The sequence below is a fragment of the Pleurodeles waltl genome, chromosome 3_1, assembly GCF_031143425.1.
Source record: "Pleurodeles waltl isolate 20211129_DDA chromosome 3_1, aPleWal1.hap1.20221129, whole genome shotgun sequence".
In the NCBI taxonomy this organism is placed as follows: domain Eukaryota; kingdom Metazoa; phylum Chordata; class Amphibia; order Caudata; family Salamandridae; genus Pleurodeles; species Pleurodeles waltl.
This window is the reverse complement of record NC_090440.1, coordinates 1626270732-1626285655: the sequence shown is the minus strand read 5'-3', so window position 1 is coordinate 1626285655 and position 14924 is coordinate 1626270732. Positions and strand designations below refer to the sequence as shown.

Sequence of the window (14924 nt, the reverse complement as noted above, 5' to 3'; positions counted from 1 at the left end):
GTTTTTTTGCGCCTGGAAAAGGCAGGCGTTAAGGGACCTGTGGGCTCTGAAGGAGCCCAGAGGTGCCCTCCCATGCCCCCAGGGACACCCCCTGTCACCCTTGCCCACCCCAGGAGGACACCCAAGGCTGGAGGGACCCATCCCAGGGACATTAAGGTAAGTTCAGGTAAGTCATTTTTTTTTTTTTTTGTGGCATAGGGGGGCCTGATTTGTGCCCCCCTACATGCCACTATGCCCAATGACCATGCCCAGGGGACAGAAGTCCCCTGGGCATGGCCATTGGGCAAGGGAGCATGACTCCTGTCTTTGCTAAGACAGGAGTCATTTCTATGGGGGTTGGGAGTCGAAAAAAATGGCGCAAATCAGGTTGAGGCGAAAAATTAGCCTCAACCTGACTTGCCCCATTTTTTGACGCCCAAGCCCCATATCCCCCTACGCCGGCGCTGCCTGGTGTATGTCGTTTTTTTCCACGCACACCAGGCAGCGCCGGCGGCTAACGCCGGCTAACGTCTTTGATTAAATACGGCGCCCGCATGGCGCTTCAGAATGGCATTAGCCGGCGCTAATTTTTTTGACGCAAAACTGAGTTAGCGCAGTTTTGCATCAAAAAGTATAAATATGGCCCTAAGACTGAACTTTTCAATTTTTTATATAAGTTGTTCATACATAGGCACAACTGGTTCTGCCCTTACAGACATTCTGCTGAAAAAAACATTGATGTAATAAGAAATTGTTTTCGGTGGACAGTTCCTTTCCGGAACATATTATTCTTGAATCTTTTGAAATTGACCATATCAACATGTAGGTTTGCAAGCTTGAAATGAAAAGTAGTGGGTAATCCCTCAGAATAAGAGTGAAATGATTAAGTGCAGCATAGCACACTTTAAATTTACCAACTCATTTCTGTGGCATTTTCAACTGTACCGAAAGTTTCCTGTATTTATAATGTCTGCAAAACAAGGACCCGATGATATAAAATGTTGTTAGTTCATTGTCAAAGACATTCCACCTAAACACTTTAAGCCCACCAACGCACAATGCTTTAGAGTTTAACTCTGTGACTTGATTCTGTGTCAATGCGTTACTACACGTCTTATACAGGTTACTCAAAATAAAGGACATACAACCATGCAACCCTCATGTAATTCCGTTCATTTCATCTTTATTCGATTATTAATAAAAATCATAAAAGAACAAACATCATAAACAATATACATTAAATAAAAGCAATAGAAAAATTTCACTGAATAATTGTTACAAATTCACAAAGTTATCCCAACTCACAGTATATTTTTAAAAAAGCTCCCACATCAGAACCCACAACAGGATCAGCAACCATACACAGGTAATAAAAAGCGAGCTTGCATTGCCAGAAGCAAAGCTTTTAAAATTAATAATAAAAATAAATGTCTGAAAGGTCCATAGTATTTACAGAAGAGCGTAAAGTGTATAAGAATTTGCAGGGAGGAACCATCACAGGGACACACGAACCTAGTCAGAAGTGTTCTCTCTCAAACATTGTCAACCTGTGGAGATATGGTTCGATGCCCTGGATCGTCTTGTACATAATATAAGTTCTCAGGGACAGTTTTTCGAGTTTCTTCACTTCTCTAGTGGCAGATGCTAGTCTCAGATTTTTTTTCTAACCCAACCAGCCTGCCTTTTATTAAGAGAGTGAGCGGATAAAAACACCACCAGTCTTACCAGACTGTTGGCAATGCACCTGATATAACTAAGCCATTGAAGTTTGTGACCCAGATCACACACCAAACAGTCAGAAATCACCTCCCTGAAATGCAGGTTGCCCCAGACTGAGATCCAGAGAAGCAATGGTGCGAACTGGATGCGATCTTCCATAAATCCTAAACCAAGATCTTCATGTAAAAACAAAACCAGGGGGCTACCAGGCCCCATGCCAAGCAACTACATACAGAGTTGATTCTCCTCCTGCTGCAGGCTGCGGCAATCCTGAAACCCCCATATGGGTATCCCAAAAGTTAAACTAGGCAAACATTTTAGTTTAAAAACCTCTAGCAGTGGCCAAGTTGATTTACTGCCAACTCAAAAACAGCCCCTACCGAGGCAGTGAAATGAGAACACAGGTTAGAAAGACAGGGTAACCAACTGCCCCAAGTATCAAGTTACCCCCAAATAAGAGAAGTCATTGACCCAACTAATTAATTGCGCCAGCATCGCAATGGACCCAGTTTTCTAATAGGGCATAATGAAAACCATATATTGAGTTTTCCATCTATTAACTTCCAGGTCTAGGTCATCCTTGTATTTGACAAAATCATTTATAAAGCTGCAGGCCATTAGGAGTCCATGAAAGCAGAACTGCATCATCATCATACAGTAAAGCTGGCACGTGCTTACCATTCACTAGCGGGAGATCCTGTCCCTGAGAGACTAAAAATGGGAGCAAACCATTGACATATCAAAGAAATAAAATGGGTACCAGGACACACCCCTGCTGCAAACCCCTAAAAAGAATCATTGCACTCACCCTCCATAACGTACCTGAATGACAAGCTAACCCCCTCATGTACAGCCTGTAAAAACTCAACAATAGAATGAGGCAGGCCCAACTTAAGAAGTATTCATTTTCCTAGGCCCAGCTTTCAATTCTATGTAAAATAATAAACCCCGATAACTTGACTACCAAGTACAGTAAAGAAATTGGTTTATAACATTTGGGGTCCTTCTTGTTTCCTTTTTTGAAAACGGGTACTGTGCAAGCTGACTTTCATGAGGTGGGTATTTCCTTAGCAGCTGCATTAAGGACGTTTGTGATAATGGGAGCCCAGAAATGGATATTCTCCTTATAAAGGTCCTTCGGCACCCCACTACCACCTCTTCCAAATGAAATCATATATCCAAGGAAGCGGAGATAACAACCTTCACATCCTTCCCCACGGTGGCATAACAAAACTTGAGGGGGTCCCCCTGCAAAGTACATGGAGGAGGACCCCTGGCCACTCAGCCAGGAGCTCTCAGGCCAGGAACCGCCACCTGTGCATAGTGTACTGTGCTGAGGGACCACTGGAGCTCAGGCCCTCCTACACCATGGGGGCTGCAGGGGCTATTGTTATGCCAGTGCTTTCCCGTAGGTCCCTATAGTAATAGATCAGACTGAAATGGTCATACCAGCATTCGGGGAGAATGTTAGATCCTAAGCCCTATGAGGTTACATTGTTAAAACTTTGTTTGTTCACAGTACTCCAGAATCTTATGGCATCCTTCAAATTACAAGTCTGGACAAGATTCTCCCACATTTCCCTCTTGATTCCCATTTTCCTGTCTTTGATGCTTCGTTTATAATCACATCTGGTGGATGCCACCAGTATCTTATCTCTAGACTCCAAGCTAAGAGCCTGGCAGAATTTCTTGTTCACAGTTCTGCATGAGCTGTCATGGGTAGAACCTCTTTATAGGGTTACGGCTGCAGTTAAACAAATCCCTTACAAGCTTTTCAGTTTATCAAAAGCAAAAAGGGTTTTGGATAGAGAGAGATTGTCTGCCAATAGGGTATCCATAATTAGACCTCGATTAGATTCCACCAAAGTGGTCAATATGGATGGAATGTGTGCTCTTTGTTAACTGACCCTAAGCCCATTGTCCTTAGTGCCCAAACCTGTCTGCCCTACTAGATTACAGAGACGTCTCTGGACAGGTATATCAAGAACTAGTTCTATGCGGTTATGGCCACTGTACTCATGCTCCCTGACACCCCCAGGTGTAACAAGCTGACTCAGGCTCTCAGAAACAAATATATAGTTGATCACTGTTCCCTGGCCCTAACCCACAAAAGTGGGCATTCCGTAGGTTAAATCCCCCCTTTTCTCAATCACAGTAATCAGGCACAGGCTTAAGACTACCTCTAAGAGTTTGGCCCAACTGCTGTCCACAGTCTGGTTATATGAATACGTGTCCCTCATCACAAATAGATCAGGTACGGTGGTATGTGTGCCTATTTTGGCATTCAAACCCCAATCCACTATAGCTTGAAATTCATTGAGCATACAAATCAGATCCCTGCTTAAGAATAGCTAAAACAGATAATAAAACATCAATCTGGCAGCCTAACTCACACACATGGTTATAAAAATGAATCACAAAAAAATTACACTTATTGGAAAGAACAACCCATACAATTAAAATTCCCTGAAGCGTGCGTGCCACTTAGATAGCTTTAGCAACCTTGGCAATTGTAATTAAGGTCACTAAACCCCTCCTGGCCATCCGCCCACGAGTATCAATAGCAGGAACAGAGAAACTGACAAATCCGTCATGTTATATGACCCAGGGATCATGTTTCCTGCATCATCACAATGTAAAAATTAGGAATGTAATCAAACCTGTTCTCATCATGAAGCTTAGAGTCATATCCTACTATGTTCCAGACACAAGATGAAAAGGGGAAACACCCCTGGAATGTATCCGAGAAGAGATAACCTCAGAGTTATCAGCATCAATGTCTGCTGCGGTCAGAGGTGGTTCGCCGACTGGGGATTTGCATAAGGATAAAAGTCAATCAGTGTCCTCTAAACTTGATAGGGTGGCAAACCTCATATTGTTTACAATAAGTAACCTTTTACTGGACACATAGGGTTACTGCCCAGTTTCTGCCCTTATTATGGTTGGAGGTCACTGCAAAACCATTTCCGCCTTGGGTTGTAGATGTTTATAAAAAAAAACAGTGGCACCAAGTTGACACTATTGGTCAGCTGACTATGCAAGTTAGAAAAAAAAATCAAATGGCGAGCTAAACGTGGATACAGGCATTTGATGACTACTCAGTTGCCCTTCAGCTGCCTATCCAAAGGACCAACCTAACCAATTATCCTGTCATAAAATGTCCTTGTATTAATTTAGTGGAAAGTCAGAGTTCTAGTTTAGCCAAAACAGACCTTGTTCTAAAGCCGGACCGTGGACGACTCAGCTATAGGCGGCAAGGATGGAACATTGATTAATACAGCAATATATGGGCAACACTCTGGACAGAGATTAAGACATGAGTGTCACCTTTTATGTGAATCAAGACCTGGACCTTCTTCACCTAATCTAAGATGAACCCCATCCACAGTCTTACTTGGGTTGCCGCTTGCAACTTGAGTTGAGAGTAAGATGGTATGACTACCCACTCGAGGTGCAGAGGACAAAGGGGGTATGGCATTGGTGGGGCCATTAGGCAGGGACTCTCTCAGCCTTGCGACATTAACTATATCATTGAGTGTAACGCTGGGAGATGTGGATGCCACCATGCTAGTTGCCCTCGGCTCTTCTTTGTGCTGAATGATTAAGTTTGAGACCATAACTTCCAAGGAGCACAGTTTATCTCTTATTGGGACCATACAGGCTTTGCTAATCTCTTTAAATTGCCCTGTGAAACGGGCCAAAATATGTTTGATGATGTCATTAGTGATGTGCCCTGAAGCCTGGTTAACCCCCGGGACCTGGGCAGGGGCACCATTCTCGGGGCACAATGACTTCTTCCTGCTCGTGCAACAGGCTTTTTTCGACTGGTGTTTCCTTTTTGAAGGGGAGGTTTTCTCACTTTCTAGCAAAACAGTTGTCCCACCGGAACCCAGTCTCTGCAACAGGCAATGCCTGCCCTCCACCGCAGACTAAGGACCATTCACTTGAATGTCCGGAACCAGGGACCCTCCCAGAAACCTCACTGGCCAGTGCAAGTAAGCCCAACCCTGCTCGGCATTCACAGAGTTGAAGAGATAACCGTCGCTCTGCTAGTTCTGTTTCCTTGGTCACAACTCCTACAGCCCTGGCCAAAGAGGAGTCCAGGGTTGTGCTGCGGGGTTCCAGAAGAGAGTTAGTATGGTCCTTGACCCCCAGGATTTTTCTCTTCCCCATTATAAAGCTAGGGCGGGATTGAGCTAGATTGAAATAAAAGGTCACAATATTCTACGTGTCCAGAGGGAGCAATGGGGGGCCCAGGCAAACTAACAGAGCGGAGAGAAGATGCCAAGCAACATGAATCAATTGAAGGCAGAGGGAATGAGAAAGAGAGGCCACTCACCCAGCTGGATTAAAGCCATTTAGAGCCAAGAGAGTGGGCCTGGCTTGGCCTCTAACGGTATATGACAGGTGAAGAAGAAGAAGTCCCTTATGCGTCCTGCAGTGAATCCTTCTCACAGGCTGTTGTGCATCATCGGACCAGCCGTTCCTACACTGGTGATGCAGTCAGAGAAAGTGGGGTCTTACTCCTGCAGGAAGTTCAATGCACTATAAGAGCTTGCCTAAAGTGAAGCCCTCCTCCCGGGCTGCTGTACACTCCCCTCATGAAAAACTCCGACAAACAGCCCTCCAAAAAGCAAGCTGGTTCTCCCCCGGGCCCTCCAAGACTCCAAGCGCATGTGCAGATGGCTTGAGAGAAGATGGAGGAAGAGCAAGACCCAGGCTGGCCATGTAGCCTTCAAAACCATCGTCACTACACACCACCACCCCATCAGAGTCACAAAGAAAACAGCCATACAGGAACGCATCAACGCACACAACAGCAAAGAACTCTTTAACCGTGATCAAAGAATTCACCAAACCCAGCACGGATACCACAGACATCCCCACTTCCACAATCTCTGCGAGAAGCTCACCACCTTCTTCCATCGCAAGAGTTTAGACATTTACAACAGCTTCGCCACCCAAGACCCACCCACAACCACTGCACACAAAGGCTCCAGTTCTCAGCTGAACCTGCTCAACTGGACCACCCTCACAACTGACAATACCGTAAAGATCATAAAAAACATCCACTCCGGAGTCCCCTTCAGACCCCTGCCCCCACCACATCTTCAACCGAGTCGGCACCACCATCATCCCCAAACTCTGCTGCACCATCTAGTCTGCCACCTTCCCAGAAGACTGGAAACATGTAGAAATCATCCCCTGCTGATCTGACTAACCTCAGAAATTACAGACCCATCTCGCTACTACATTTCCGGCCAAAGTCATTAAGAAGGCCATCAAAGCCCAACTCCCTGAATTCATCAAAACTAATGACATCCTGGACCCCTCCCAATCAGGTTTCAGAAGCAACCACAGCATTTCTTGCCGCAACAGCTACATCCGCACTGTCCTCGATTAAGGCAAAACCGCAGCCCTCAACCTCCCAGACTTCTCTGCCGCCTTCAACACCATCTCCCACCACACCTTCTGCACTAGCTTCCACGATGCTGGCATCCACAGCAAAGCATCAGAGTAGATCCTCTCCTTCGTCACAGGCCGAACCCAGAGAGTCAGACTCCCACTTATCTCCTCAAAACCTATTGAGATCAGCTGGGGAGTTCCTCAGAGCCCCATCCTCTTCAACATCTACATGGCACTATTCGCCAACATCATCAGAAACCAGACTCAACATCAACTCCTACGCCAACGATACCCAGCTGATCCTCACCGACGAACCTACAGCTGCTAAGAGCAACTTTCACCACAGGATGAAGGCAGTCGGTGCCTGGCCTCAAACCTGGACTCCACCCCCTCTGCCTGGGACGACTCCTGGTGCCCCGCAGTGCTTGGAAGCCACCCACACCCACTGACCATGCACGTAACCTCATAATCATCCTTGACTCCTCACTCTCAATGAACTGCCAAATCAACACCATCTCATCCTCCTGCTTCCACACACTCTGCCTGCTTCTAAAGATTTTCAAATGGATCCCCACCTAGTCCAGGAAAACGGTTACCCAGGCGCTCGCCAGCAGCAAGCTCGATTACGGCAAACATAGTGTACGCTGGCACTACCCAAAAACACCAACAGAAATTGCAGAGAATCCAGAACGCCTCAGCCAGACTCACCCTGAACATTCCCTGCCGCAGTCACATCACCAGTCACCTGAGAGACTTCCATTGGCTTCCGATCAACAAAAAAATAATCTTCAAGCTCCTCAAGCATGACTACAATGCCCTCCACAACTTCGGACCCGCATACCTCACAACCGCCTGTCCTTCTACACACCCACCAGACATCGCCTCTCCACCCAACTGGCCCTGGCCACCATCCCAAGGATCTACAAGAACTTGACCGGAGGAAGATCCTTCTCCTACCTCGCTGTGCAGACCTGGAACGCTCTATCGCTACATCTCAGGCAATCACCCTCATTGCCTCAACAATGGGGAAAGTGTTGAACTTTGGAAAATATAGATTTACTATTTCAATTCCAAACATAGCACAGTGTTAGTCTTTGGGAGTGCTAGGGTTCAGATTAACTATTTCCACTCCAAACGAAACCACATTGCAAATAGTGTTGGAATATTGGGGGCGGGCAAAATTACTAGTCCCACTCCAAACTGAAACACATCAGGGAACATGTAGAACTTGAGGGGTGGAGGGATACAACTTACCAATCCCAATCAACCACATTGGGGAACGTTTTAGAATTTGGGGATACAATTTACTAGCCCTGCTGGAAACTTAAAGACATTCAGGAAAACATGATCCGTTTAAATGTAAAAATTAACTAACACCAAAAATAGGTTTCTCAACATTATGCTGTTCAAAATTATTGATTTAATTTAATGTAATTTCCTGCATCTCAGCAAGACTTACAATTTATCAAACTATAATTGTATCATCTGTCACACTTTCCAGATTTCATAGAATGTGTTGATGGTACACCTAATATACATTGCACTGTAAAGAATACATTGTCTTATAGAAATATATTTTAATTATCTACAAAAACACACATAAATAAAAAGTAGATTGAAATAACTCCCAAAATATTAAATAAATAACAATGATGTCCTATAAATGCAAGATTTATAATATTAATAATTTGGAAAAATACATTTAAAATAGAAATATAAAATTAAATAACCTAAATTTAAAATGTCTACTTTTAAACACAGTACACTTTGGATAAAATGCAATCAATCCATAAAAATGAAATAAATTCAATTATTTAAATAATTGAAAAATTAAATTATCAATGAACAAAAAAAGTTGATCAAAATATAAACAATCATAGGATCATTAAAAATCGTAAAAGATATCACAATATTAAGACATTTGTAAACAAAATATATTTTACATTATTACAAATAAAAAATTAAATTAAATATAATTTTAAGAAATAAAAATATACAATTTCATGAAAAATAATTATACAAAATTTAAAAATAAAAAAAGAACACAACAAACGTATTAAACAAAACCAAGTTTAAAATAAAAGTGACACAGCGTGATGCAAAACCTAAGTATGTCTTCTCCCTAGTTCTTAGAACGAAAATCTTTTGTGGCCCACCTTGCTTTAATGGATATGGGGCAGACATTTTTCAATGTAACTAGAGCCTCGTGTGGTAGGGAACTGACATTTACAAAAAGCACATTTCCGACTGAAAAGACTACTACATTTGTACAGATCTACAGTTTTACTGCTAAAAGTGTACTGCATACAAATACTAATGTGTTGAAATAGGGATTCTGTGAATATTTACAATGTGTGCATCACTAAGTAAAGTGACTTGATTTGTTTTGTTTCTTTTACAATCTTTATTTCCATCACACTTCAGGGCTACCAAAAATGTGCTTCATGTTTGCTTTCCTAACTGCTAAATGTGTACAATTCGGATACAATGTAAAAAAATGAGTTGTTGGTTGTCTGAGGTCTGAACCTTGGTCAAGCAGCAACCACAATCCTTGTCAGGAAGAGGCACACACTGACCCTAAATTAACCTGTGCTTAACCATCTGGTTGCTTGGCATGGAGCAGTCAGACTTAACTTATAAGCAATGTGTAAAGTATTTGTGCTACACTCTAAACAATAAACAAGTGAAAACAACACACAAAAAGGATATCATACTCAGTTAGACAAATAGAACTCTCTTAAATGAACCAAAATGACAAAACTCCAATCAGTAGAACCAGATATGTGAACTTGAAAAAAATTAGTGAAAATAGCATAAAAAAGCATAAAGCACCAGCTGTGGATATATGGCTGTGCTGGACCAGCACAAAGTCACAAGTTCAGGGTGACTGTGATGGACTGCATGCCAGCTACAGGGACCCAGTTAGGTCCGCTGAAGAGGGTACCTTAAATCCAGGTTTGGAAAGCATTGTAAGGATCCGCATTGAAGATGTGTCGCACAGCCGAAGCGATGGGTCAGTTCTGAGATGCAGCGAAGCTGCTGTGCAAGAACGGTCGTGCATTGTCATCGAGGATCCCGTCGATGAGGGCTTGTGATGCAAAGTCTGGCATCAAGGATGTGTCCAGATGATGCATCAGTTCCGAGGGACTGCGAGGCAGTGGCGTAACAAAACTTGAGGGGGCCCCCTGCAAAGTACATGGAGGCCCCCCCTTCCTAACTCACTGAGGAGCTCTCTGGACAGGGTAGTGCCTGAGGGTCCCCCCGCACAAGAGTGTTGCTGGGGCCTTTGTTACACCACTGCTGTGAGACTACAAATGCAGAGTCTGGCATCATTGTCAAGGCTGCTTTTAACGAGAGATGCAAGGGCCTACACTGAGAATGTGTCATTCTGCAGCAGTTCTGATGGGCTGCGGAGCGATGCAGATCTTTGCAATGGGTCCAATCCATGCAGCAGTGGCGATGCAGTGGTTCTGCTCAGGTTTGCACTGCACAGTAGAGGAGATGCGTAGGCTCTACTGGACCACCTGAGGATGGCAGAGCAACTTAAGCCCACTTCCAAGGGTCTAGGTCAAGGGTGGCACCTTTTGGCAGGGTAGACCTACAGATGACATAGTCCAGGTGGGGTAGACCTACAGATGACATAGTCCAGGTGGAGACTGTTGGGAGCCTTTTGTGTCCCTGAGGCTTCAGGTCAGGAGGCCATTCAACTAGCCCTTGAAGTCACTCTGTGGTTCAAGAGATGCAGGTCCAGTCCATCTCACCGAGGCAAGAAGGCAGCAGGCCAGCACAGCAGGGTAGCAGTCCTTCAGAGCAGCAGTCCTTTCAGCAGCATAAGGGTCCTTCCTCCTAACAGGGTATCCACAGGTCCAGAAGTGTACTGAAGTGGTGATGTCTGAGGTCCAGTACTTACAACCAGGTATGCCTTTGAAGTGAGGAGAAGCTTATAGAGGCGGGCAATGAAATGCATAGGCTTCATGACTTCCTAGCCCAAATACCTACAGGGGGTATGCAGTACTTTAAGTGGGGGCAGGACATATCCTGTTCAAGTGTAAGTGGGGTTGGGCCTGGAACCTCCCTCCCATCCTGCCAGTGATGGCCTATCCAGGATCACCTAAACTCCCTATTATGTTGGCTGTCTGGAAGGAATATACAAAGCCCATCTGTCAACTATACACAGTTATGTGACTCAAAGACAAGCTGCAGACACCAAATGGCTATTACAGGAAAATGTCAACTTTCTAAAAGTAGCATTTTAAAAATGGTAATTTAAAAACTGACCACCATAAGTTTGGTCTTTTTATTACAATTCCAGAGACATCAAACAAGAACAGGAAATACACTTATTAAATGTACTAAAGTAACTCCTATGCTATCCTATGGGACTGGTAAGCCTTGCAGTAGTGAAAAACAAATGGAAGAGTTTTTCACTAATAGGAACTTAAAGGTGCATGTCCATCTTTTTAAATAAACTGAGCCCTGCCCCCAGACTGTTCAGGGCCTACCCTATGGGTGAGGTATATGTATTACAAAGGAAAGTTTGGGCCTGGCAAAAGGTGTATTTTGCCAGGTCAACATGGCAGTTTAAAACTGCACACACAGGCTGCAATGGCAGGCCTGAGGTATGTTTAAAGTGCTACTTAATTAGGTGGCACAATCAGTGCTTCCTGTGGTAACATTTAATTCACAGGCACTTGGCACAAGTAGTGCCAAAGTTCTAGGGACTTACAGGTAAATCAAATGTCCCAATTGGGTACAAGCCAATGTTTGAAGGAGAGCGCACAATCACTTTAGCACTGGTTAGCAGGAGTAAAGTATGCAAAGTCCTAAAACCAGCAAAAATCAACAAACAGGAGGGTTGAAGGCAAAACTTTAAGGGGAAACCCACACCAAGGATATCTGGTCTAACACACAGGTATTTACATTGTGTTGTGTTACAAAAAAGGCATCCTACAGCCTTTCCTTTCACCTTCAGCCTTTTCTGTACCCTAGCAAGATTTTGTCACATAATTGACTTTATTTTGTTTTCCCTGACTGCAAAGTGAGAGGAGTTTCCAAACACCATTTCCCGTGGTAAAAAATAGCAACTTCTCAGAAGACATAGCCTGACATTTCACCTCAGTCTTTGAAGTGCAGCAAATGTGACCACATAGATGCAGAATTTCAAGAAATGTTAATCTATTGCTTGAGCTTTCACAACCCGACAAAAATCAGGTCACGACCCACCAACAGGCACAACCCAGTCTGGGAAGAACTGTTCTACAACTCAAATCATAATAGACATTATGTAGACATGCTATATTAAGGACAGCAAATTAGTAGCAACCTTAACAATGTAGTTATTTACATATTGTGGAATAGTGAATATTAATATACTGTGACAGTTTGCCCCACTGAAATAGCAATTTATTAAGTCAAGAAAATTTATCTCTTATATGGTCAAGTTTTGTGTTTACAAGTGCACAGATTGCAAACTAAAAAAGGTAAATGTTTTCCAAAACGTTTCTATCAAACGACATTTAGACACTGATTTTTACTATAAAGGTAAATCCAGTAATACATTAATAAAGCCTAACCATCTCATACCAATATATGCTATTGAATACACATCTAAATTTATAGAATGCATATTTTTTTAAAGCAAGTGGGCTGTTGGCATTGAAAACTTCATACCTTCAAAAGTGAAATGATGAAGCTGAAGCTGACAGTAGCATATCGTAAAATCTAACAAACCCCCATCATAGACATTATGATTTATCAAAAAAGCTTCCCCTCCTTCAGGTTTACTTTCTACAGTAGGACAGAGGACTATGACAGTGTTGAGTGAACAGGATTCCTGGCAGAAAACCAAACATAATACTTAATTCGGGTGCATTCTGGACATCCCTCCTTCTAATTCTTTACAGGCTATGGAGTCAGTAGCATCAGACACCTGGATATGAAAGTTATAGATGTTTAACACTTTCCATTATTGGCACTGTGTGCAAAAGACTGTTTTCAACATCTTCCAAACTTGAGGAGGGGGGAATGAACTGAGGGCCCAATTTGTGGGAAACTGGCACTCTGTTGCAGTACCCCATCCCACTTTTTGCCTGGTTTCTGAATGCAACTTGGACTGGAGTACACTGGGATCCTGCTAATCAGGCTCCCAGTGCCAGTGTTCTTACCCTAAAAATTGCAACGGTATTGATACAATTGGCAACACCTTTAGCTGCCACTATAAGTCCCTAGTAAAAGGTACTTAGGTACCCAGTGCATGGGGTACTAAGGGTAGGCCCCTGATTATGCCACCCTCTAGGGCCATGCATCCAGGTGCACCCAGCACTGCCATTGCAGGCTGGGTGTCTTGGTGCAATCCAAAAATGCAAACTCAACAAAGCACACTGCCTGTGTGCCCTGTCCACTACACACTGCATGCAATATAGGTAAAACACCCCTCTGGCATGCCTTCCAGCCCAAAGGCAGGATGCACTGTACTGTCTATTAGGGCATAGCTGCATGAGCAACACGCCCCCACTGTGTCCTTGCCAAACCTGGTAAATAGTGAGTGAACAGAGCAGCCATTTCAAATGATGTGCTGTACACTGGTCAGTATGAGTTTCACAGCTACATGACAGCCACTCTGAACCCTGGATTGTGTGGTATCAAACAGCTTGGTATGATAAATCCAAACTGGTAACAGTGTTCGAATCATAATAAAATGTACCCAGGGGTCAACTAAGAGGTACCCCCTGCAAAAGCTAACTACTCTGGCATGGTTGCTCGCCGTTCATATCTAGCCAGCCACTTCCAGGCACAAGTCCTAACCCCTGGGGTGAGTGCTCCTGCTCTCTGGAATTCAGAACAAATCCCTTCCTGGGTAGCGGTGCTAAAATCCCCTCCCCCAGGAATGTTCACTGCTCTGCTGGTGAGCTGCAAAGGGTTTACTGCCCTTGAAACCTCACCCCCAGGCCTGCTGCTAGCAGCAGATGGCAGCCCCTGTTGCAAACCCCTACTTTTGGCAGCACCGGGAACACCAATCAAAGGATAGGAGGAGTAGCCCCACCTAGCTTTCACCACCCCCAAAGTGTTACATGCAAGGTGACCTATCCATTTAATTTTTCTCCATGTTGGATGGAAGGAAAATAGCCAATCAGGTGTAGGGAAGTGACCTCTGCTCACAGAAAGTGGTCACTTAGTGGGTGTAGCCACCCTAAGGTAGATGGCCCATTGTGCACTACCAGGTTCCCCCTAAAACACCCCTAAATACAGTATTTGGAGGGCATCCATGGACCAAGTGTTAGAAATTGGGTCTTTGGTTGCCAGTCAGGTTACCCCCTGTCCAAGCAAGGACCCTCACTATAGTCAGGGTAAGTCACACACAATCCAAATTAACCTGTGCTCACCCTCTGGTAGTTTGGCACTGAGCAGTCAGGATTAACTTAGATGGCAATGTGTAAAGTATTTGTGCCATAAATCATGCAATAACACAGTAACACAGTAGAACACTACAAAAACTACACCACACAGTGTTTAGAAAAATATATAATATTTATCTGATAAGATGCAGGTCAAAACAATTAAGATGCAATAAGTATATGTTGAAATATCACTGTAAAAATGATACAAAGTGTCCTTTAGTCTCTTAAAAGCAATAAATGTCTCTTGCAAGCACAAAGGACCTGGTTTGCTTTCAAAATCTCCACAAGGAACTGCAGGAGGTGCGTGGAAAACAGGGAGGTGTGCGTTGATCTTTCGAGCCGCACATGGCGATGCGTCATTTATTTTTCATGAAGGGAAGGCTTTGCGTTGATTTCCGGCACGTGGACTTGGATCCTCTTCGG

General features: G+C 43.9%; 1 protein-coding gene across 1 annotated transcript in view; it reads right to left on the bottom strand.

Annotated features, from left to right (window-relative positions):
• NOSTRIN (nitric oxide synthase trafficking) overlaps positions 1 to 14924 on the bottom strand; it is a 554795-nt gene that overhangs the window by 525797 nt on the left and 14074 nt on the right. The gene's annotated exons all lie outside the window — the stretch shown is intronic.